This window comes from Procambarus clarkii, chromosome 41, assembly GCF_040958095.1.
Source record: "Procambarus clarkii isolate CNS0578487 chromosome 41, FALCON_Pclarkii_2.0, whole genome shotgun sequence".
Lineage (NCBI taxonomy): Eukaryota > Metazoa > Arthropoda > Malacostraca > Decapoda > Cambaridae > Procambarus > Procambarus clarkii.
This window is the reverse complement of record NC_091190.1, coordinates 36195523-36217638: the sequence shown is the minus strand read 5'-3', so window position 1 is coordinate 36217638 and position 22116 is coordinate 36195523. Positions and strand designations below refer to the sequence as shown.

General features: G+C 43.2%; 1 long non-coding RNA gene across 1 annotated transcript; it reads left to right on the top strand.

Annotated features, from left to right (window-relative positions):
* The first annotated feature begins 400 nt into the window (after positions 1-400).
* Positions 401-21642, top strand: LOC138373313 (uncharacterized). Its single transcript, XR_011231154.1, has 2 exons — positions 401-829; positions 20048-21642. It is a non-coding gene; the product is annotated as an uncharacterized lncRNA (long non-coding RNA).
* The last annotated feature ends 474 nt before the right edge of the window (positions 21643-22116 follow it).

Sequence of the window (22116 nt, the reverse complement as noted above, 5' to 3'; positions counted from 1 at the left end):
ATTTCAAGTACATTCTTTGATTGAAAAACATGAATATAAATACAAGTGTTAATTGTAAATGATCAGTTATAAACAAAAATAAGAAGTAGGAAAAATGATATGTGGAACCAGACAAAAACATTGGAACGCTCAGGTGATGAGAGGGTGCCGCCATTTTAGCAGCACCCGCCGGTGATGTCCAGCACGAGCATTAAGGGAAAACCTTGACACAAACTGCACCTATCATAAAGAAAAAGCACCACCATTGACCGCCAAGTGCTCACATCAAGTCTAACTCTAAGAAACAACACTCAAGCCTTGACGCTTCTCCCAACATCCGGGGGAGAAAACCTTCACACAAACTGCACCTGTCATAAAGAAGATGGAGACTCACCAGTGTCCACAGTGTCCGAAGGTATTCACCAGTCATGGACATGTGAAGACTCACATGTTAGTGCATTCAGGTGATAAACCTCATGAGTGTCCAGAGTGTGGGAAGAGATTCAGTGTGCGTGGAAATATGAAGACTCACATGTTAGTGCATTCAGGTGATAAACCTCATGAGTGTCCAGAGTGTGGGAAGATATTCAGTCAGTATGGAAATATGAAGAGGCACAGGATGGTGCATGCGGATGAGAGACCTTTTCAATGTGCCGAGTGTGGCAAAAAATTTAGAGAACGTGGAAAAATAATAAGGCACATGTTAGCGCATTCAGGTGACAAGCCTCACGAGTGTCCAGAGTGTGGGAAGAGATTCAGTTGTCTTAGTGATACATGCAGATAATAAGCTAAACATTTAGAGTGTGGAAGGTAATTAAGAGAATGTTGAAGGATAATGAGGCACATACAGGTATAGTAACTTAACTTTAATCTAACAGTGTGCTATCACATTGTCAGTTGGATGTTCTTCAAAGGTAATTCTATTTTGTTTGAGAAATACACTTTACCATGAAAGGTAAAGATCAAGATATTTTATTATATTGTTCTTTTATGAAAGTTAGATGACCAAGCAAGAACTAGAGAAGCTATCACTATAGGAAAATTCAAAATTGCTTATAAGTATAGAAATATCTCTTTAGTTTAGCAAAGATAAATCAAAGCTTTAAATGTTTTTCTTCATATTTATGTAAATAATAATATGCTTTCTGTTTTTGTTCTCTGTGAAAATTTATTTAAAATGTAATATACTCTGCAGCTAAGTTATGGACATTATTGTTGTAATATTATTTAGCATTGGTGCTGGTGAAGAAGACAGTCTGAGACGTACTTAAGATGAGACCATTTGATTGATAGGGAAATGTAGGTTAATCAAGGAATTTTCTCATCAGATTCATATGCAAACTGATGTCTATTTTATATTTTTTGTTTAGGCATATTTATGAATAATACTCTTGATTATAAATATTTCACCGAAGAGTTTATTGAAGGCAGATTGGCATTTATAACTGTCAGTCAAGTTAATATGAAATTTAAATTTATATTACTCTAGAAATTTACATCACTCTAAATTTACCAGAAATTTATATTACTCTAGCCTAACTTTATCAGTTATGCTGTAATTGTCTTGGAATATTATTTTACTCGATTTACCTGAGGGCAAAACGGGAAGCTGGCAGCTTGTTGAAGGTTCCCTTCCCCCCCCCATTTTGCTTGATTTTTTCCAGGTATATTTTGAAATTCAGCACATTTTGGCAGTTATGGCGTTGGTGGGTAGTCAGTTCCATCGATCAATAACCCTGTGGGTGAAAAAGCCTGATTCAAAGTTATATTAGCTTGATTAGCAATAATATTATCCTGATTCCTATAATCCTCTGTCAATTATATTATCCAAACTGGCAATTATATTAAAAAAATAAAATAAAATAAAATGTATATTTAGGTAAGGTACATACATACAATAAATTTTTACAAAGAATGGTTGACTTATAGGTAGAGCTAGTACACACAATGCCTAAAGCCACTATTACGCAAAGCGTTTCGGGCATGATAAACTTAAATGACAAGCTTAATACTAATTGAGCATAATGAGTAGAATGAAAACAAGAAATGAAAACATAGATGAAAAAGCAGCACAAATACAATTTTGTCGACAAACAGCGCTCTTTAAAAAAAAAAACAGACATTGGTTGACAATAGAAGGGTAAGGTAGGTTACAGAGAATTTATTAGGTATAGCTTCGTTTTTAACTCCCCCTCCCCGCTCAGCTCGTTGTCGCCGTGTGGGGGCTGAGTGGACGGCTGCCGGAGTGTGATGCTCCTTGGGACAGTCCTATGTCCTTTTCTAGCCTTGTGCTCCTGCTGCCGTCCTCTCCAATTCTGCTGGGCATCTTTTCCTTTTCCTTCTGTTTCGTTTTTCTCCCCCCTCTTCTCCTATCTGCTTGCCGTTTCCTGCCGACCTTTTGCTCGTTCTGGTTTTTTCCTTGGACTTCTTCTATTTTGACACCCGGGTGCTTGAGGAGGCATACTCTTGCACCCGTAGAACTGTAGTACCCGACGTCGAGAGCGAGGGGAACCTTTTATTGTCAATCCCCCTTTCGTCACTGAACCCGATCTCGACGGACTGTCGGTTTCTTAAGGTGGCGTTTGTGGGGCGTATACTCACGACGCACCCCTAGGAGGCCCCGGCAAGATCGGCGATAGCTTCTTGTTGGGTGTCCTGCCTCTAATTGTGGCTCCATGGTGGGTGTGGGGGCACATTCGTGAATGAATTCTTCTTTTCGTCATGATGATAGCCCCTGTTTCGGCTGCTTCTGGTGTACCTTCTCAGGCTCGTGGGGTGGGCGACCAAGCCCCCGAGTCGGTCCGTATTGGAAGACCGGGCTCTGTAGCCTCCGCTGCATTGGGCCCCGACCTTGCTCCTCCTTTGGCCTCTCTGACTCCTTCCCCTGGCTCCCCTCCCTCCTCTGTGGTTGGGTCGAGCCCCAGGCCCCCAGTGGTGACTACCTCGTCCCCTGGCGCGGCTCCTTCTCTAGTTGTAACTACTGCGCCTTTTAACCCCTCTCTCTCTGGGGGTTCTCACCGCCGTCCTCGTCACGGCCGCCCTCGCTCGATTCCTTCCAGTTCTGCTACCTATCAAGCCTTGTTTGGTCCCGCTTTGTGGGCCAAATATTTTGATCTCCTCCCTCTTGATTCTGCGCCTCCTGACGATTTCTCCCTCCATCGACATCTCGTTGATTCCGTGGATGCCTCCATTACTTTCAACCCCACTCGTCTCGGTACACGTGTTGTTGCTGCTCCTTCTCAGGATGCTGCTTCCCGCTTGGCTGTCTTATCTTGCCTTGGCAAGACCCCTGTTCGGGTCTCGAAGAACGCTCAGTTGAATGCCAGTGTTGGCACTATTTTGCTCCCGCCCCATGTTGCGACCGGTGTTCGGGACCTGCGCGACTGCCACGACGATATTCAACATATCCTTGCTGCCCAGGGCCATTCTATTCTCCAGGTGGACACGTTTACTCGTCCCCCTCGTGGTAGTCGCCGTCAACCCCTCCGGGTTGTGAAGATTACCTTTGATGGTAGGACCCTTCCACCCTCTGTCATTCTTGCTGGTGCCAGGTGCTCTGTCCAGGAGTACATTCCTTCTCCTCGGCTCTGCAACAAGTGCTGGAGGTTTGGGCATGGTGCCTTCCGCTGCTCCGGGACTGTCTCTCTCTGTCCTTTGTGTGGTGGCGAAGATCACTCTAAGTCGGAGTGCACTTCTCCCCAGGCTCGTTGCCTCAACAGTGGTGAGGCCCATCATACCTTCTCCCGTGCATGTGTCCATTACAAGCTTGAGGCAGCCGTCCTCAACTTGAAGCACCGGGAGCGTTTATCTTTTCCTGAGGCAAGACGCCAGGTTCGCTGGCTCCCGCCTTATGCTAATATCTCTTATGCTCGCGTGTTGCGCTCTACCTCTCCTCGTCCTTCCCGCCTTCCTCAGACTCACAACCGTTTCCAGGCCTTGGACCCTGATGCGCCCACTGTCCCCTCCTCTGTTCCTTTGGGTTCTCTCCCGAAGGATCCTCCTCATGGTCCTCTGTCCGGGGTTCCCCTTCTACCCGGTCTGTCGTGTCTCCTGTGTCTTCTTCCTCGTCCCCCTCCGTTCCTCCTTCCCATCCTCTTCCTCCATCTATCGGCTCTCCCCACCGCCTGTCGGTGCGGGCGGATGTCCATCGCTCTCCTAGCGGCCGTCATGTGTGCTCTCGTTCGGCTTCTCCTGTTGAGACACTGGAATCCGTTGCCCAATACGTAGTTGCTGGGACACCGGTCTCTTTAAGTCAGAAGCGTAAGCCTGGCTCCTCTCCTTCCTCTTCCCCGGAGGGTAAGAAGGCTTCGCTTTCTTCCTCAGCTCCTACGTCTGGTTCTGTTGCTCCTTCCCCTCCCGTTTCAGTGATTGCGCCCCCTGTTCCTGCTATGAAGGTTTCTTTGGCCCCTGCTTCCCTTTCGGTTACTGCTCTTGCTGGGGTGCGCTCCCCTCTTTCTACTCCCCCTCTTCCTGCTGCTGTCCTTGACTGCTCCTCTCCGTTGTCTCCTCCTCTTCCTCCTCCTCCTCCTCTTCCTCCTCCTCCTCCGGACCCCGCCCGCCCACCTCTGATCTGTTCTCCCGTTTCCTTCCCTCCGTCTTTGCTCAGTTTACCCATGCCCCCTAACCCTGACTTTGCTGACCCTGATCCCGACCCTGATATTCTTTAACGTGCTCTGTTGCTCTTTCGCCTTGGTTTCTTCCTTGTTCTCTGGTTTTGTCCTTTCTCTTCTCGTCGTTGTCCATTCTTCAATGGAACGTTCGAGGTTATTACGCCAATTTCCTCGAACTCCAACTTCTGATTTCGCGGTTTTCGCCCCTTTGTGTCTGTCTCCAGGAGCCAATGCTTGGTGCTTGTCCTGGTCGTTTTCTTGGCTATTCCTTTCTCTCTCCCCCCCCCCAGCCATTGCTGGGGCTTCTAATTCTTCTGCTCTCTTGATTCGTGCTGATGTTCCCTTTGTTCCTTTACTTTTTCCTTCGCCTCTCCATTGTTCTGCTGCTCGTATCTTTGTGGGGAAATGGTACACAGTTTGTTCCATTTATCTCCCCCGAGTGTCTCGCTCTCTCTTCCTGATTTGAAACACCTCCTAGACTCCTTGCCGGAGCCTGTGCTCCTGCTGGGTGACTTCAATTGTCGTCATTCCCTTTGGGGTAACGTTCTGACGAATACCCGGGGTCGCCTCCTTGAGCCGTTTCTCCTCTCTTCTTCCCTGTCTCTTCTGAATTCTGGTGAGCCCACTCATTTGGACTCTCGGACTCGCACCCTTTCTTGTCTTGATCTTTCTCTCTGCTCTTCTTCTCTTTACTTAGATTTCACGTGGCAGGTTCTTGATGACCTCCATGGAAGTGATCATTTCCCCATCCTTGTTTCCTTTTTCTCTTTTCGCCCTTCCCTCTCTTTCCCTAGGTGGCAGTTTGCTAAGGCAGACTGGACCTTATTTACCGTCAGTGCTGCTCTCTCTGACCTCTCCCTTCTGCCTCTCTCTCGCGCTCTCCTCCTTTTTCATGACACTGTCTTCAACGCTGCCCTCCTCTCTATTCCTCGCTCTTCCTCTCGGCGTCCGCGGAAGTGCGTTCCCTGGTGGAATGCGGACTGTGCTCGGGCTGCCCGCTGTAAGCGTGCAGCCTGGAAGAGGCACCGCCGTAGGCAGACGACCAATTCTTTTCTTTTCTTTCGGAAAGCGAGTGCGGTGGCCCGTAGGGCCATCTGTACGGCTAAACGTGAATGTTGGGCATCTTATGTCTCAACAATTACGTCCGAAACCCCTCTGGCCCAGATCTGGAAGCGTATCCGCAAGATAGCGGGTAAGTTCGTTCCCGATGTTTCACCGGTCCTTCACCTCCATGATACTCTTGTGGCGGACCCGTTGCAGGTCGCTTCCGAACTGGGTTCCCACTTTTCTTCTGTTAGCTCTGGTCTTCATCTTCCCCAATCTTTCCTTCTTCGTTAACCTGTCCTTGAGTCTCATCCTTTAGATTTCTGCACTCATCTTCAGCTTCCCTATAATGATCCCTTCTCTCTCTCTGAACTTCGTTCTGCCCTGGCCCTCTGCGGTTCTACGGCGGCGGGCTCCGATGGCGTTCATTATGAGATGCTTCACCATCTCCCTCCGAGCACGTCTCAGTATTTACTGAGTCTGTATAATCGGATCTGGGAGTCGTCGTCAGTCCCTGAGGACTGGCTCGATGCCGTTGTCCTCTCTGTTCGCAAACCGGGGTCTCTGGGTACTTCCCCTAAGGACTTTCGCCCAATTGCTCTCACAAGTTGTGTCTGCAAACTCTTTGAACGTATGGTTAACGTTCGTCTGATGTGGTTCCTGGAACACCATCACCTCCTCTCCCCTTCTCAATTTGGTTTCCGCAAGTACCGCAGCACGACAGATGTCCTGGTGAACTTGGAGGTCTATATTCGTACTGCTTTTGCTGCGAAGACCTCCGTTGTTGCTGTCCTTTTTGACCTGGAAAAGGCTTACGACACCACTTGGCATTATCATATCCTATCTCAACTTCATTCTTTTGGCCTTCGTGGTCATCTCCCTCTCTTTCTCCGCAGCTTCCTCTCTCGTCGTTCCTTTCGGGTGCGCCTTGGTACCGCTCTCTCTCCCTCTTTTCAGCAATACGAAGGTGTGCCCCAGGGTAGTGTTCTGAGCACTACTCTTTTTCTGGTTGCCCTCAATGGTCTTCTTTCCTCTCTTCCTTCTGGTGTCTTCTCCGCTCTCTATGTCGATGATCTTACCCTTTGTTGTCAGGGTGATGATTCGCCTCTCCTTCAACGCCAGCTTCAACTTGCAATTGATGCCATGTCGTCTTGGGCCACAGATCATGGCTTCAAGTTCTCTACTTCTAAGACTTGTGCCATGACTTTTACGCAGAAACGGGTTGTTCTTTGTCCCTCTTTGTCACTTTATGGTCATCCCCTTGAATACAAAGATTCCGCGAAGCTTTTGGGGTTATTCCTTGACACTCGTTTGTCTTGGTCTCCCCATATCTCTTACCTCCGTGTTGAGTGCTCTAAGGCCCTTACCCTCCTTCGGGTCTTGTCCCATACTTCTTGGGGGCAGATAGGCGCACTCTCCTTGCTTTACATTCCTCTCTCGTCCTGTCTAAGCTCGATTATGGTTGCCCTGCTTACTCGTCTGCTTCTCCTTCTACTCTTCGCCGTCTTGATACTTTGCACCATACTGGGTTACGCCTCAGTTCTGGTGCCTTTCGTTCGACTCCCATCCTTAGCTTGTATGTTGACACTGGCTTCTTGTCTCTCCAGGACCGCCGTGATCGCTACTGTATTCGCTATCTTGCGCGGTCCTTGCAACATCCTTCCTCTCGCCTCTGTCGTGCTTTAACTTTTACCCCTCCTGCGGTTTCTGTTCCTCTTCACCACCTCCCTCTTTCTGTCCAGTTATCTCGCCTACAGGATTCTCTTTCCGTTCGTATTTCTGATGTTTCTCCTCGTGTTGTTCCTTCTTTGCCCCCGTGGAGGGTCCCTCTTCCGCGGTTTTGTACATCCTTGACCCGTATCACTAAAGCTTTTACCCCTCCTACTGGTTCTAAAACGCCTTTTCCTCGACCACTTTTCTTCTCACTCCCGCTCCGTTTCTGTCTTCACCGATGGGTCTAAGTCTGCGGACGGTGTTGGCTACTCTGTTGTTTTTCCTGATCGCACTTATATGTGTCGCTTGCCTCCGGAGACTAGCATCTTTACAGCGGAACTTTATGCTATTCTCTATGCTCTTCGTCTCCTGCTTTCTCGTTGTCAGTCTTCCTTTGTAGTTGTTGTTGACTCTCGTAGTGCCCTCATGGCTCTCGGGTCCTTTAATCCGGTTCATCCAGTAGTTGTCGAGATCCAGCATTGGCTGTTTCTCGTTCACAGTAAATTTAAGTCGGTTGAGTTTTGTTGGGTTCTCAGCCATATTGGTGTGTCTTTAAATGAGCGTGCGGATGCTGCCGCCAAGGAAGCTGTCCGCTCTTGTCCCATCTCTCGTAAAGGCATTCCGTATTCCGACTTTTACCCGGTTATCCATTCCTCAGTCCTTACCCGTTGGCAGGCTTCTTGGTTGTCTGTTACTGGTAACAAGCTACGTACTCTTAAATGTTGTGTTTCCTCGTGGCCGTCCTCCTTCCACCGTAACCGGAGGTGGGAAACAGCTCTGGCGAGGTTGCGTATTGGCCATACTCGCTTAACCCATGGTCACTTGATGGAGCGCCGCCCTGCCCCTTATTGTCCAAGTTGCATTGTCCCTCTTACGGTCGTGCATGTCCTTCTTGAATGTCCTGACTTCCAGGACGAGCGTGTGTCTTGCTTTCCGACCGCCCCTCGCGGTCACCTGTCCCTCGATAGAATTCTTGGTGACTCGGATACTTTTGATATCATTCGCCTTATGCGTTTTTGTTCTCGTATTGGCATCCTTGGTGATATTTAGCGCCCTCTGATTATTTTGCGTATTTGATGGTGCTACATAGCCTTCCCGGTTTGGTGCCTTCTTTTGATAATTACTTACTTACTGTATCTTGTTTTCCGACCGTCCCCTGCGGTCGCTTGTCCCTCGATAGTATTCTTGGTGACTCGGATACTTTTGATATCGTTCGCCTTGTGCGTTTCTGTTCTCGTATTGGCATCCTTGGTGATATTTAGCGCCCTCCGATTATCCCGCACATTTGATGGTGCTACATAGCCTTCCTGGTTTGGTGCCTTCTTTTGATAATTACTTACTTACTTACTTCGTTTTTAACTTAAACTGGTTGAGAGAGGTACAGTCTTTAACATGGTTGGGAAGGTCATTCCACATTCTGGGCCCCTTGATTTGTAGAGCATTTCTAGTTTGATTAAGTCGTACTCTAGGAATATCAAAACTGTATTTATTTCTGGTGTGGTGCTCATGGGTTCTGTTACATCCTTCTATGAAGCTTTTGAGATCAGGATTGGCATTATAGTTTCGCGTTTTATATATGTATAATACACATGAGAGAATGTGCAGTGACTTGATGTCTAACATATTCAGAGATTTGAGTAGAGGTACCGAGTGATGCCTGGGGCCAGAGTTGGATATTGTCCTAATAGCGGCTTTGTGTTGAGTAATTAGAGGGCGTAAGTGATTTTGGGTAGTAGAGCCCCAAGCACAAATACCATAGTTGAGATATGGATAGATAAGGGAGTAATAGAGAGTCACCAGGGCAGGGCGTGGTACATAATATCTGATCTTAGAAAGAATACCCACAGTTTTTGAAACTTTTTTTTATATATTTAGAATGTGTCCCTGGAAATTCAGCTTGTGGTCAATGAGAATGCCAAGGAATTTGCCATCTAATTTGTTACAAATTTGGGTATTGTTTATTTTGAGATTTATTTGATTAGAGGATTTATTGCCAAACAGAATATAGAAAGTTTTGTCAATGTTAAGGGTGAGTTTGTTGGCAGTTAGCCAAAGATGGACTTTATTTAGCTCAGTATTTACTGTGGCATTTAGAGCAAGGGGGTCAGGACTGGAGTAAATGAAGGTTGTGTCGTCAGCAAATAGAATTGGTTTGAGGTGTTGGGAGGCATTTGGAAGGTCATTAATGTAAATGAGAAAGAGGAGAGGGCCAAGTATGCTGCCCTGAGGAACACCAATGTTGATGGGTAGGGTGGGAGAAATTGTATTATTCACAGAAACATATTGGAGCCTGTCAGTAAGGTAGGATTTGAGGTATTGTAGGGAGTGTCCTCTGACTCCATTATGATGTAATTTAAGAAGAAGGTTTTGGTGGTTGACAGTATCAAAAGCTTTACGCAGGTCCACAAATAACCCAACTGGGAACTCACTTTTATCAAGAGCTGTATGAATCGAGTTAAGCATACTAATAATTAAGATGATTAGATATTAATCTATTAGATAGATTAAGATATTAATTAAGATGATTGTGAATTACATAAACCTTACTGGCAATTATATTAGCATGACTGTCAATTTATATCAAAGAGATATTTATTTATGTTGTGGTGCTCGTGGGTTCTATTACATCTATCAATGGAGAGTTTCAGATCAGGAGTATCATTTAGGAACAAGGTTTTGTACATGTAAATAGCACAAGAGAATGTGTAGAGCGAGTGTATATTTAGCATGTTCAGGGATTTAAACAGAGAGGCTGTGTGTTGTTTGAAGACAGTTTTATTGTTCTGATAACAGATTTTTATTGGGTGATGCAAATTACCTGATGAGCATCAGATAATTTGCAGTGGATGAATGAACCCCATGCACAGATACCATATGTTCACATACCAACCCTGATTTTCAAAGAAACCTCTAGATTTTTAGCTCCAGCCATTTCATTGCTCTACAACAAATCATTTGAACTCCAAACGTTTCCTGATATTCTAAGGGGAAAAAAAGCAGGAGTAACCTTAGTCCATTAAAGTGTCAATCTCACTGAAGTCAACAATTATAGACCAATATCAACTCTGCAGATTTTGTCTAAAATGTTTTAAAGAGTTAATCTACACACAGCCTTAATCCTATTTAGCAAAACAAAATTTACTTAGTTCTTGCCATAATGGTTTCAGGCCCAAAAAAGGACCAATCATGCACCGATTAGTATGATTAACTTTATATATGCAGCTCTTGGAAGAAATGAGTACCCTTGTTCATTTATTTGTTGACCTACATTAAGACTTTTTTAACTGTTAACACATTAACTTTCTTAAATTACAACATTACGGAGTAAGAGGTTAATCCCTCCAATACCTACAGTCTTACCTTAGTGACAGGCTCCAGTATGTCTCTGTGAATGATTCCAATTCACCCACTCTACCTATTAACACTAGTGTTACACTGGGCAGTATTCTTCACCCTCTCGTCTTTCTCATCTCTCCCTCCCTTTCCAGCCCGTTGCCATCATGAGGGGGCTTGGTTGGCAGATGCTAGAGTGTGATGCTCCATGGGACAGTGTCCTCTGTCCTTTTGAAGCCTAATGCTCTTGCTGCCATCTTCGCTAATTGTGCTGAATGCTTTTTCCTATTAAGTTTAATTTTTCCTTCCCAATTCTCCTGTTTAATTGCTATTTCCTTGTGACGTTTTGTAATTCTTGATTATTCTTTCAGATATTTTCTTCTGTTTAGACTCCGGGTTTTTGGGGAGGCACACCCTCTCACCCGTAAAACTGTGGTACTCGGCATTGTCGAGCAAGGGGACACTTTTATTGTCAATCTTTTCCTTCATTGCTGAGCCCAATTATATCGTGTTGATCTTCCATTATTTATTTATTTATTTATGCATATACAAGAATGTACATAAGGAATGTGAGGATACAATTATGGTAATTACAGTCTTGTAAAGCCACTAGCACGCGCAGCGTTTCGGGCAGGTCCTTAATCTAAGAAAATTTTAAGGAGGTAAATACTTGCAAAATTTATAGACAAAAAAAATGATAACAGATTACATGGAATGAAAAAAAAAAAGATGAGAGAAAATTATAGGTACAGTATATTAAAGCACATAGGTAGCTATGATTGATTGCAATGACAGCTTAAAATGGTAGTTGACAACAAATTGGTAGGCACAATACAGCAGAAACAATATAAGATTGATTGCAATGACAGCTTGAATGGTAGTTGACAAAAATTGGTAGTCACAATACAGCATATGGCTAGCACATAAAAGAAGACAGCAATGAACACAATGATAAGGTTATTTGATATTACATAAAAATTAGGAGATTGGGTACCACTAGGTACAGAGCAAATTTAAAGCTCAGTGTAGGAAACTAAATAGATGAAGTTAGGTACTTTTTGGTTTTGCTTTTAAATAAGGCAAAAGTTTTACAGTTTTTCAATTCACTAGGGAGTGAGTTCCATAGACTAGGTCCCTTAATTTGCATAGAGTGTTTACACAGATTAAGTTTGACCCTGGGGATATCAAAGAGATATTTATTTCTGGTGTGGTGATAATGGGTCCTATTACATCTGTCCAGGGAGAGTTTCAGAGCATGGTTTGCATTTAAGAACAGGGTTTTGTAAATGTAGTTGACACAAGAGAATGTGTGGAGGGAGTTAATATTTAGCAAGTTTAGAGATTTAAACAAGGGAGCTGAGTGTTGTCTGAAAGCAGAGTTAGTTATTATTCTGATAGCAGATTTTTGCTGTGTGATGATGGGCTTAAGGTGGTTTGCAGTGGTAGACCCCCATGCACAGATACCATAATTAAGATAGGGGTAGATTAGTGCATAATATAATGAGAGGAGAGCAGAGTTAGGAACATAATATCTGATTTTGGAGAGTATACCAACTGTCTTAGAGACTTTCTTAGTTATGTGTTGAATGTGGGTGCTGAAGTTGAGTCTCTTGTCTAGGAATAGGCCAAGAAACTTGCCATCATTTTTATTACTGATGTTAATGTTGTCTATCTGTAGCTGAATTGCATTTGATGATTTGCTTCCAAATAAGATGTAGTAAGTCTTTTCGATGTTTAATGTTAGTTTGTTCGTTGACATCCATAAGTGGACTTTTTTTAATTCATTATTCACAACATTATTTAGTGTATGTGGGTTGAGGTTTGAGTAGATAAGGGTAGTATCGTCAGCAAACAATATAGGTTTGAGAATATTAGAGACATTAGGCAGATCGTTTATATATATAAGAAATAGAAGAGGTCCTAAGATGCTGCCCTGTGGCACTCCAACGGTAATTGGTAGAGTGGAAGAAGTTGTATCATTGATGGTTACATATTGGTGTCTGTCACTAAGATAGGATCGGATGTAGTCAAGGGCAAGGCCTCGGATTCCATAATGATGGAGTTTAAGTAAGAGGTAGTTGTGATTAACAGTATCAAAGGCTTTTCTTAGGTCAATGAAGAGTCCAATCGGAAACTCATTTTTGTCAAGGGCTGAGTAGATAATGTCAAGGAGACAAGGAGATTGCATCATTGGTACTCTTTTGGGACCGGAAGCCAAACTGGCAGGGGCTGAGTATGTCGAATTTTACGAGGTAGGAATAGAGCTGTTTGTAAATAATTTTTTCAAATATTTTTGATAGAATGGGTAGATTTGATATTGGTCTATAATTGTTTATGTCCACCGGATTGCCTCCTTTATGGACTGTCGTTACTCTTGCTTTTTTGAGGATATCAGGGAAGGTGTGACACTCTATAGATTATATCTTGACGGACTGATGATTCCTATGGTTGCGATTGTAGGGCGTATATCTACAGTGCACCCCACCAGACAAAGGCCCTCCACCCTTGGGGTGGGGGGCCTTTGTCTTGTTGGGTGTCCTATCCTCTAATTGTGGCTCCATGGTGGGTATGGGGCCTTGTTTGTTGATGAAATGTTTACTCATTCATTTACATGCTGATATCTGACCCTCTTTTTAACTTCTAAGACGTGAGGGGTGGGAGACCAGGCCCCCCAAGTCGGACTGTGATGGAAAGCTGGGCTCTGTAGCCCCACACTACATTGGTCCCAGATCAGGCAGCTCCTGACTCTCCCTGCTTGATGGGGTTCTGGGAGCTCTTCTACTACCTGACTTGTGAGTGCTTGGTCCACCAGGTCCCATCTACCCCTATTTGCTCCCCCTCCCACCTCTGTGGCTGGGTTGAGCCCCAAGCTCCCAATGATGACCACCTCATCACATGGAGTGGCTCCATCTCTCATTGTAACAACTGGGCCTCTTTGTCCCCCCCCCCCCCTCCTTCTTACTGGAGGTGCTCGGTGCTGTTCCCTCCGCAGTCACACTTACACGATTCCTTCCAGTTCTAATACGTTCCAAGCTTTATTTGGTTCTGCTACATGGACTAAGTATTTTGATCTTAGTCATGTTGATTCTACTCGTCCTGATGGTTTATTCATCCATAAACACCTAGTTGATTTGGTGGATACCTTTGTTATTTTTATCCCCACGCCTACTGATACATGTTTCTTTGCAGCGCCTTCTCGGGAAGCAGCTGTCTGCTTAGCCTCGTTGTCCTGCATTGGGAAACCCTGGTTCGAATCTCCAAAAATGCCTAGTTAAATGCTAGGATTTACACCGCTATTCTTCCACACCATGTAGCGACTGGTGATATCTGTCAATGCTATCAATCAGAGCAATTGATGTGCTTTAATATACCTAGTAATCTCTCTCATTTTTTTTTTGTTTACAAAGTATCTGTCAACTTTTAAAAATTTTGCTACAATTTACCTACTTAAAATTATCCGTTAAATTAAGGACCTTCTCAAAACGCTGCATGTACTAGTAGCTTTACAAGAATGTAAACACCATGCTATGTACCCCTAACAAACCCAATGTTCCTTGTATGTGTGTGTAATTACCTAAGTAATTACCTAAGTGTAGTTACAGGATGAGAGCTACGCTCGTGGTGTCCCGTCTTCCCAGCACTCTTTGTCATATAACGCTTTGAAACTACTGACGGTCTTGGCCTCCACCACCTTCTCACTTAACTTGTTCCAACCGTCTACCACTCTATTTGCGAAGGTGAATTTTCTTATATTTCTTCGGCATCTGTGTTTAGCTAGTTTAAATCTATGACCTCTTGTTCTTGAAGTGCCAGGTCTCAGGAATCCTTCCCTGTCGATTTTATCAATTCCTGTTACTATTTTGTACGTAGTGATCATATCACCTCTTTTTCTTCTGTCTTCTAGTTTTGGCATGTTTAATGCTTCCAACCTCTCCTCGTAGCTCTTGCCCTTCAGTTCTGGGAGCCACTTCGTAGCATGTCTTTGCACCTTTTCCAGCTTGTTGATGTGCTTCTTAAGATATGGGCACCACACAACAACTGCATATTCTAGCTTTGGCCTAACAAAAGTCATGAACAATTTCTTTAGTATATCGCCATCCATGTATTTAAATGCAATTCTGAAGTTAGAAAGCATCGCATAGGCTCCTTGCACAATATTCTTTATGTGGTCCTCAGGTGATAGTTTTCTATCTAGAACCACCCCTAGATCTTTTTCTTTATCAGAATTCTTTAAAGATTTCTCACATAATATATAGGTTGTATGGGTGTGTGTGTGTGTGTGTGTATGTATATATATATATGTCATACCTAGTAGCCAGAACGAACTTCTCGGCCTACTATGCAAGGCCCGATTTGCCTAATAAGCCAAGTTTTACTGAATTAATATATTTTCTCTAATTTTTTTCTTATGAAATGATAAAGCTACCGATTTCATTATGTATGAGCTCAATTTTTTTTTATTGGAGTTAAAATTAACGTACATATATGACCGAACCTAACCAACCCTACCTAACCTAACCTAACCTATCTTTATAGGTTAGGTTAGGTTAGGTAGCCGAGAAAACTAGGTTAGGTTAGGTTAGGTAGTCGAAAAAGAATTAATTCATGAAAACTTGGCTTATCAGGCAAATCGGGCCTTGCATAGTAGGCTGAGAAGTGCGTTCTGGCTACTAGGTACGACATATATATATATGTTGTACCTAGTAGCCAGAATGTCGTACTTGGCCTACTATGCAAGGCCCGATTTGCCTAATAAGCCAAGTTTTCCTGAATTAATATATTTTCTCTATAATTTTTTTCTTATGAAATGATAAAGCTACCCATTTCATTATGTATGAGGTCAATTTTTTTTTTATTGGAGTTAAAATTAATGTAGATATATGACCGAACCTAACCAACCCTACCTAATTTAACCTAACCTATCTTTATAGGTTAGGTTAGGTTAGGTAGCCGAGAAAACTAGGTTAGGTTAGGTTAGGTAGTCGAAAAACAATTAATTCATGAAAACTTGGCTTATTAGGCAAATCGGGCCTTGCATAGTAGGATGAGAAGTGCGTTCCGGCTACTAGGTACGACATACATATATATATATATATATATATATATATATATATATATATATATATATATATATATATATGTATATATATATATATATATGTATATATATATATATATATATATATATATATATATATATATATATATATTTATATTTATATTTATAGTATAATGTTGTTAAATATGACCGAAAAGGTAAGATTATTAATTCTAACACGAATTTTCTCAATATTTCTTCTGTTTCTTTTCACTGTCAATGGTAACTGAAAAATCAATTCTCCAAAATTCTCCAAATGGATAACTAAAACTGGAACTGAACTCAAAATGTATCAGCTTTATAATTTGTACCAAGAGAAACCAGAATGCGGAATGACCTTCCCAACCATGTTAAAGACTGTAGCTCTCTTAACCAGTTTAAGATAAAACCGAAGCTATACCTAATAAATTCCCTGTAACCTACCTTACCCCTCTATTGTCAACCAATGTCTGTTTTTTTTTTTTTAAATGACGCTGTTTGTCGACTGTGTGCTGCTTTTTCAGCCATGTTCCCCCCTTTTTATTTGTTCTCAACTCATTTTATTCTTTATGCTCAATTAGTATTAAGCTTTAGTCATTTAAGTTTTTAATGCCCGAAACGCTTCACGTAATAGTGGCTTTAGGCATTGTATGTACTAGCCCTATCCATAAATTCATCACTCTTTGTAAAATATCTTGTATGTATGTACCTTACCTAAATAAACATTTGATTTTAAATAAACATTTGATTTGATTTGAGAAACAACATCGACACTTTCCTGCACCGTGGGAGATTAACCCTTTCCAATTTTAATCCCTCCCTTTCCACCCAAGAAGCAAATTAGAGGGCAGCCCAAGCTTCGTCTTGAGGCAAAGATCAATGCCTTAAGCCATATTGATGCTCTGTCCACAGAGCATTCTCTCTCTCAAATCATATACACTGATAGTTCCCTACACCGCACCACGGGTGCAGTTGTTCTGACAATGGGCGATGGCTTGTACTTTGAGTGGGGAGTCCGTATAAACAACTGGGCCTCTACCCTTCAGACCGAACTATTTCCCTTGCTTCTTGCACTGAAATGTGAACAAGTCTCTAAACTTGATACATTAATTGTCAGTGACTCCTTATCATCCTTAATTGCTCTCAACTCTTTAACACATAACTGTAACGTGCTCGTGTCTGAAGCTAGACACAAATACAACAAAATTATTAATGATGGTAACAGTCCATTTTATGTGGTCTCCATCTCATGTTGGCCTCCGAATGCATGATAGAGCTGATAAGTTAGCCAAAGAATCTGCCTTTAAAGGAGATGTTGAGTATAACCTTGGATTGTCAATGAGCAATCTGAGAGCAGCAGTACACCAAGAACTTCAACAAGATCTTGTTGATCTGAGGCAAAGTGAAATCGACACCAGTAATTCCATCTATCATCATACTATCATGCAAGAGGAGCCACACATCTATGGTTCATCCAATAAAGTCACACCTTCCCTGATATCCTTAAAAAAGCAAGAGTAACGCCAGTCCATAAAGGAGGCAATCCGGCGGACATAAACAATTATAGACCAATATCAAATCTACCCATTCTATCAAAAATATTTGAAAAAATTATTTACAAACAGCTCTATTCTTACCTCGTAAAATTCGACATACTCAGCCCCTGCCAGTTTGGCTTATGGTCCCAAAAGAGCACCAATGATGCAATCATTAGTCTCCTTGACGTAATCTACTCAGCCCTTGACAAAAATGAGTTTCCGATTGGACTCTTCAGTGAAATAAGAAAAGCCTTTGATACTGTTAATCACAACTACCTCTTACTTAAACTCCAGCATTATGGAATCAGAGTCCTTGCCCACGACTACATCCGATCCTATCTTTGACAGACACGAATGTGTAACCATCAATGGCACAACTTCTTCCACTCTACCAATTACCGTTGGAGTGCCACAGGGCAGCATCTTAGGACCGCTTCTATTTCTTATATATATGAATGATCTGCCTAATGTCTCTAATATTCTTAAACCTATATTGTTTGCTGATGATACTACCCTTATCTATTCAGACCCCAACCCACATACACTAAATAATGAATTAAAAAAAAGTCCAAATATGGATGTCAACTAACGAACTAACACTAAACACAGAAAAGACCTACAACATCTTATTTGGAAGCAAATCATCGAATGCAATTCAGCTACAGATAGACAACATTAACATCAGTAATAAAAATGATGGCAAGTTTCTTGGCCTATTCCTAGACAAGAGACTCAACTTCAGCACCCACATTCAACACATAACTAAGAAAGTCTCTAAGACAGTTGGAATACTCTCCAAAATAAGATATTATGTTCCTAACTCTGCTTTCCTCTCACTATATTATGCACTAATCTATCCCTATCTTAATTATGGTATATGTGCATGGGGGGTCTACCACTGCAAACCACCTTAAGCCCATCATCACACAGCAAAAATCTGCTGTCAGAATAATAACAAACTCTGCTTTCAGACAATACTCAGCTCCCTTGTTTAAATCCCTTAACTTGCTAAATACTAACTCCCTCCACACATTCTCTTGTGTCAATTACATTTACAAAACCCTGTTCTTAAATGCAAACCATGCTCTGAATTTCTCCCTGGACAGATGTAATAGGACCCATTATCACCACACCAGAAATATATATCTCTTTGATATCCCCAGGGTCAACTTAATCTGTGTAAATACTCTATGCAAATTAAGGGACCTAGTCTATGGAACTCACTCCCTAGGGAATTGAAAAGCTGTCAAACTTTTGCCTCATTTAAAAACAAAAACAAAAAGTACCTAATTTCATCTTCGTAGTTTCCTACACTGAGCTTTAAATTTTCTCTGTATCTAGTGTTACCCAATCTCCCAATCTTTATGTACTTAATCCAAACAACTTTATCATTGTGTTCATTGCTGTTTTTTATGTGCTAGCCATATGCTGTATTGTGCATATAAATTTTTGTTAAACTACCATTCAAGCTGTCATTGCAATCAATCTGAGCTACCTATGTGCTTTAATATGCCTACAATTTTCTCTCATCTTTTATTTTTTTCTTGCTATGTAACTTTTATCATTTTTATAAATTTTGCAGGTAAATACCTACTTAAAATTTTCTTAGATTAAGGACCTGCCCGAAACGCTGCGCGTACTAGTGGCTTTACAAGAATGTAATTACTATGCTATGTATCCTCTCAATCCCAATGTACCTGTGAGCCTCTTGTTGATCTCTTGTGACACAAAGATTATTGATGTGTGTATTTCGGTGGGTGATTAGATATGTATGTGTATGTATATATGTATACGTATATATATATATGTACATGTATGTATGAGAGTGTATACATGTATATAACATTAATAATCTTGTAACTAGCGTCAAAAATTGTTATTTGTTTAGCTAAACGAACTAGAGGGTTTGATCCAGCTGGTGGTGTTCCAGCTGAGCATGCCCCTGGGGGCCAAGCACAGCTGCTGACGTTCCGGCCGACGATCCAGCAGCTGATGGCCCAGCTGGTGGTGTTCCAGCTGAGCATGCCCCTGGGGGCCAAGCACAGCTGCTGACGTTCCGGCCGACGATCCAGCAGCTGATGGCCCAGCTGGTGGTGTTCCAGCTGAGAATGCCCCTGGGGGCCAAGCACAGCTGCTGACGTTCCGGCCGACGATCCAGCAGCTGATGGCCCAGCTGGTGGTGTTCCAGCTGAGCATGCCCCTGGAGGCCAGGCACAGCTGCTGATGTTCCGGCCGAGGTGGTCCCAGCCGATGATCCAGCAGCTGATGGCCTAGCTGGGGGTGTTCCAGCTGAGCATGCCCCTGGGGACCAAGCACAGCTGCTGAGATTCCGGCTGACGTGGTCCCAGCCGATGATCCAGCAGCTGATGGCCCAGCTGGTGGTGTTCCAAGCTGAGCATGCCCCTGGGGGCCAAGCACAGCTGCTGACGTGCCGACTGTTGTGGTCCCAGCCGATGAGCCAGCAGCTGCAGGCTCAGCTGACGGTCTTACAGCTGAGCATGCCTTGTAATTAATCATTGTGATTATTGTTAATTAATTGTTTGCAGCTGAAGGTCCAGCCCGTATAATAGTAGTGTCAAATAATTATTAGTAGCTAATAATAGCAGCTGAAGGCTCAGCTGGTGGTGTTGCAGCCGAGCATGCGCAGTCACTCTCGTTATTTTTATGTACGATTTCTGTTCTTTACATTTGTCATTCTTTATATTCCTTTCTAATTTATGCATTATATATTGTTTGTTTGTTTCTCGGGCCAGACCCAGCTGCTGAGGTGCCGGCTCACGTAGTCCATGCCGATGATCCAGCAGCTGTGGGCCCAGCTGGTAGCGTTACGGCCACTGGGCGAGGCCCAGCTGTTGGGCCAGCTGGTGGTGTGCCAGATGTGCATGACACCGGTGGGGCCTAGCCTAGCTCCGGATGTCCCGGCTGACGAGTTTTCAGCCAATGACCCAGCAGCTGAGGCTCCGGAAGGAGGTATCCAGTCAACGATGTCCCAGCTGCTGAAGTAGACATCTAGCGGCGTCCAACCGAAGATGCCGCAGCTGCAATGGTCCAGCTGCCAAGGCTACAGGTGGCGTGTCCCAGCCGAGGAATTTCACGAGAGAAGAAGGGAAGACCGCATTTTCTCTACATTCTTAATAATAATTTTGTTACAGTTCTAATTCGTCTTGTTGAGCGTAAGTGGTCCCGCAGTTCCCCACTCAGTTATGCTGGGGCTTCATTCAATTCTACTCATTCCTGCCTTACGCAACAGGTGTCGCATCCAGTTATCACCACTCTCACAGCCTAAGTTGCCAGCAGTACGCTTTGATGCGGGTCCCACGCACCCGTGCCTTTGCTTTTCACGTTACCTCTGCACACCAGCTCCTGCCCACCCTTACTGCTTTAATACTTCCAGATCCACAATAGAACGAGGACGAGGAAAACCTGTGATGATGGACCACAGCTCTTATGCCCAACGTGCGAGGTATCCTGGGAGGTGACCGACATGCTTCTAAACCGATACCTCCACTCCACACCCGCGGGGCTCACCACAGTGACAATGACCGACACGGGGTCGACCCTGGGGAGTCGGGCTCGGAGTGGACAGCGTTCACATTCCCACACCCGCCCTGGGGCCAGCCTTCCAGGACTGGTCTCTGTGAGGGCGGGCTACTGCGACGAAGATATACACGGGATCGACCAGTCATTCGCCATGGTGGAAAGCGCTCCCTGCTCGGAGTACAAACCCGGCAGTAGGTACTCCTCCCAGGGCACAGTCGGTGGGCCATCCCGCCTCTCTGCTCCACGGCTCGTCAAGATGGAGCTCCGTCGGCCCACCAAGCGAGCTGCGTCTGTTAGCAGCATCTGTCTAGTAGACCCGGAATGGTACCTTTTTCAGTCAGGAAAACCTGATTGTTTTTTAATGGCCTCTCCGGGCATACGGGCACGCTTACGGCCACGGTAGCGAGAAGTCATGTTCCTACTTATAGCGGCCAGCTTCCGCTCGCCCTTCGGGGTGGGGGTTCCGCGCCGCTGGCCCTCACGGGATTGGGGGCTCTCCGACGGAACCCCTAAAGTGATAAGCCAAGAATACGAGATCTCTCTTCATTGTATTTGATTTAATCATTATAACGGCTATCCAATAATTTTATTTCTGTATAATAATTTATGGTTATTCACTAATCATTATTAGTCACCATAATTAATTCCACTTTAATCATCTATTTATTCGTTATAATGAGCTACTAGGCTTCCTCATTTAAGGATTATCAATTATTAAATCACTAATTATGACTATTATTAATTAATTATTTGTTTAAATAATTAATTATTATTATTATTATTATAAAATAAACAAGTCCCCCACTCAGTGAGTGTTTTCTTCCAACCGCAGAATTAATGTACATATATGTAAAGTAACGTCAAAGGTCTTTATTTCAGAATAAAGACAGATGTAGACGATAATGTAAATACATTTCAAGGTAAACATATCTTAAATGAAAGCAAAGATATGGTCAAATAAATAGCCAATACCACACCATCACCAGTGTCCGGACACATGAATAGTCACATTAGGTGAAAGGAAATGTACCCAACCATTTCCATTTACGCAACCAGTTTCCGTTCTTATGTTATTACTTACATTTATTGAAATTTATCATCATCATTTACAGAAATAAATTAACATAAAAATGTAGTAATTTTAATACACAAAACAGAAGTAGATATGTATGTAAATTATGACGCAGGATAGGATCACTATTGCAGAACTATTCGCATACTTTGCGTCATTATATACAGTACTGGAATTTAAAAAAAATTGCGGAATTCAGAGATAACACCA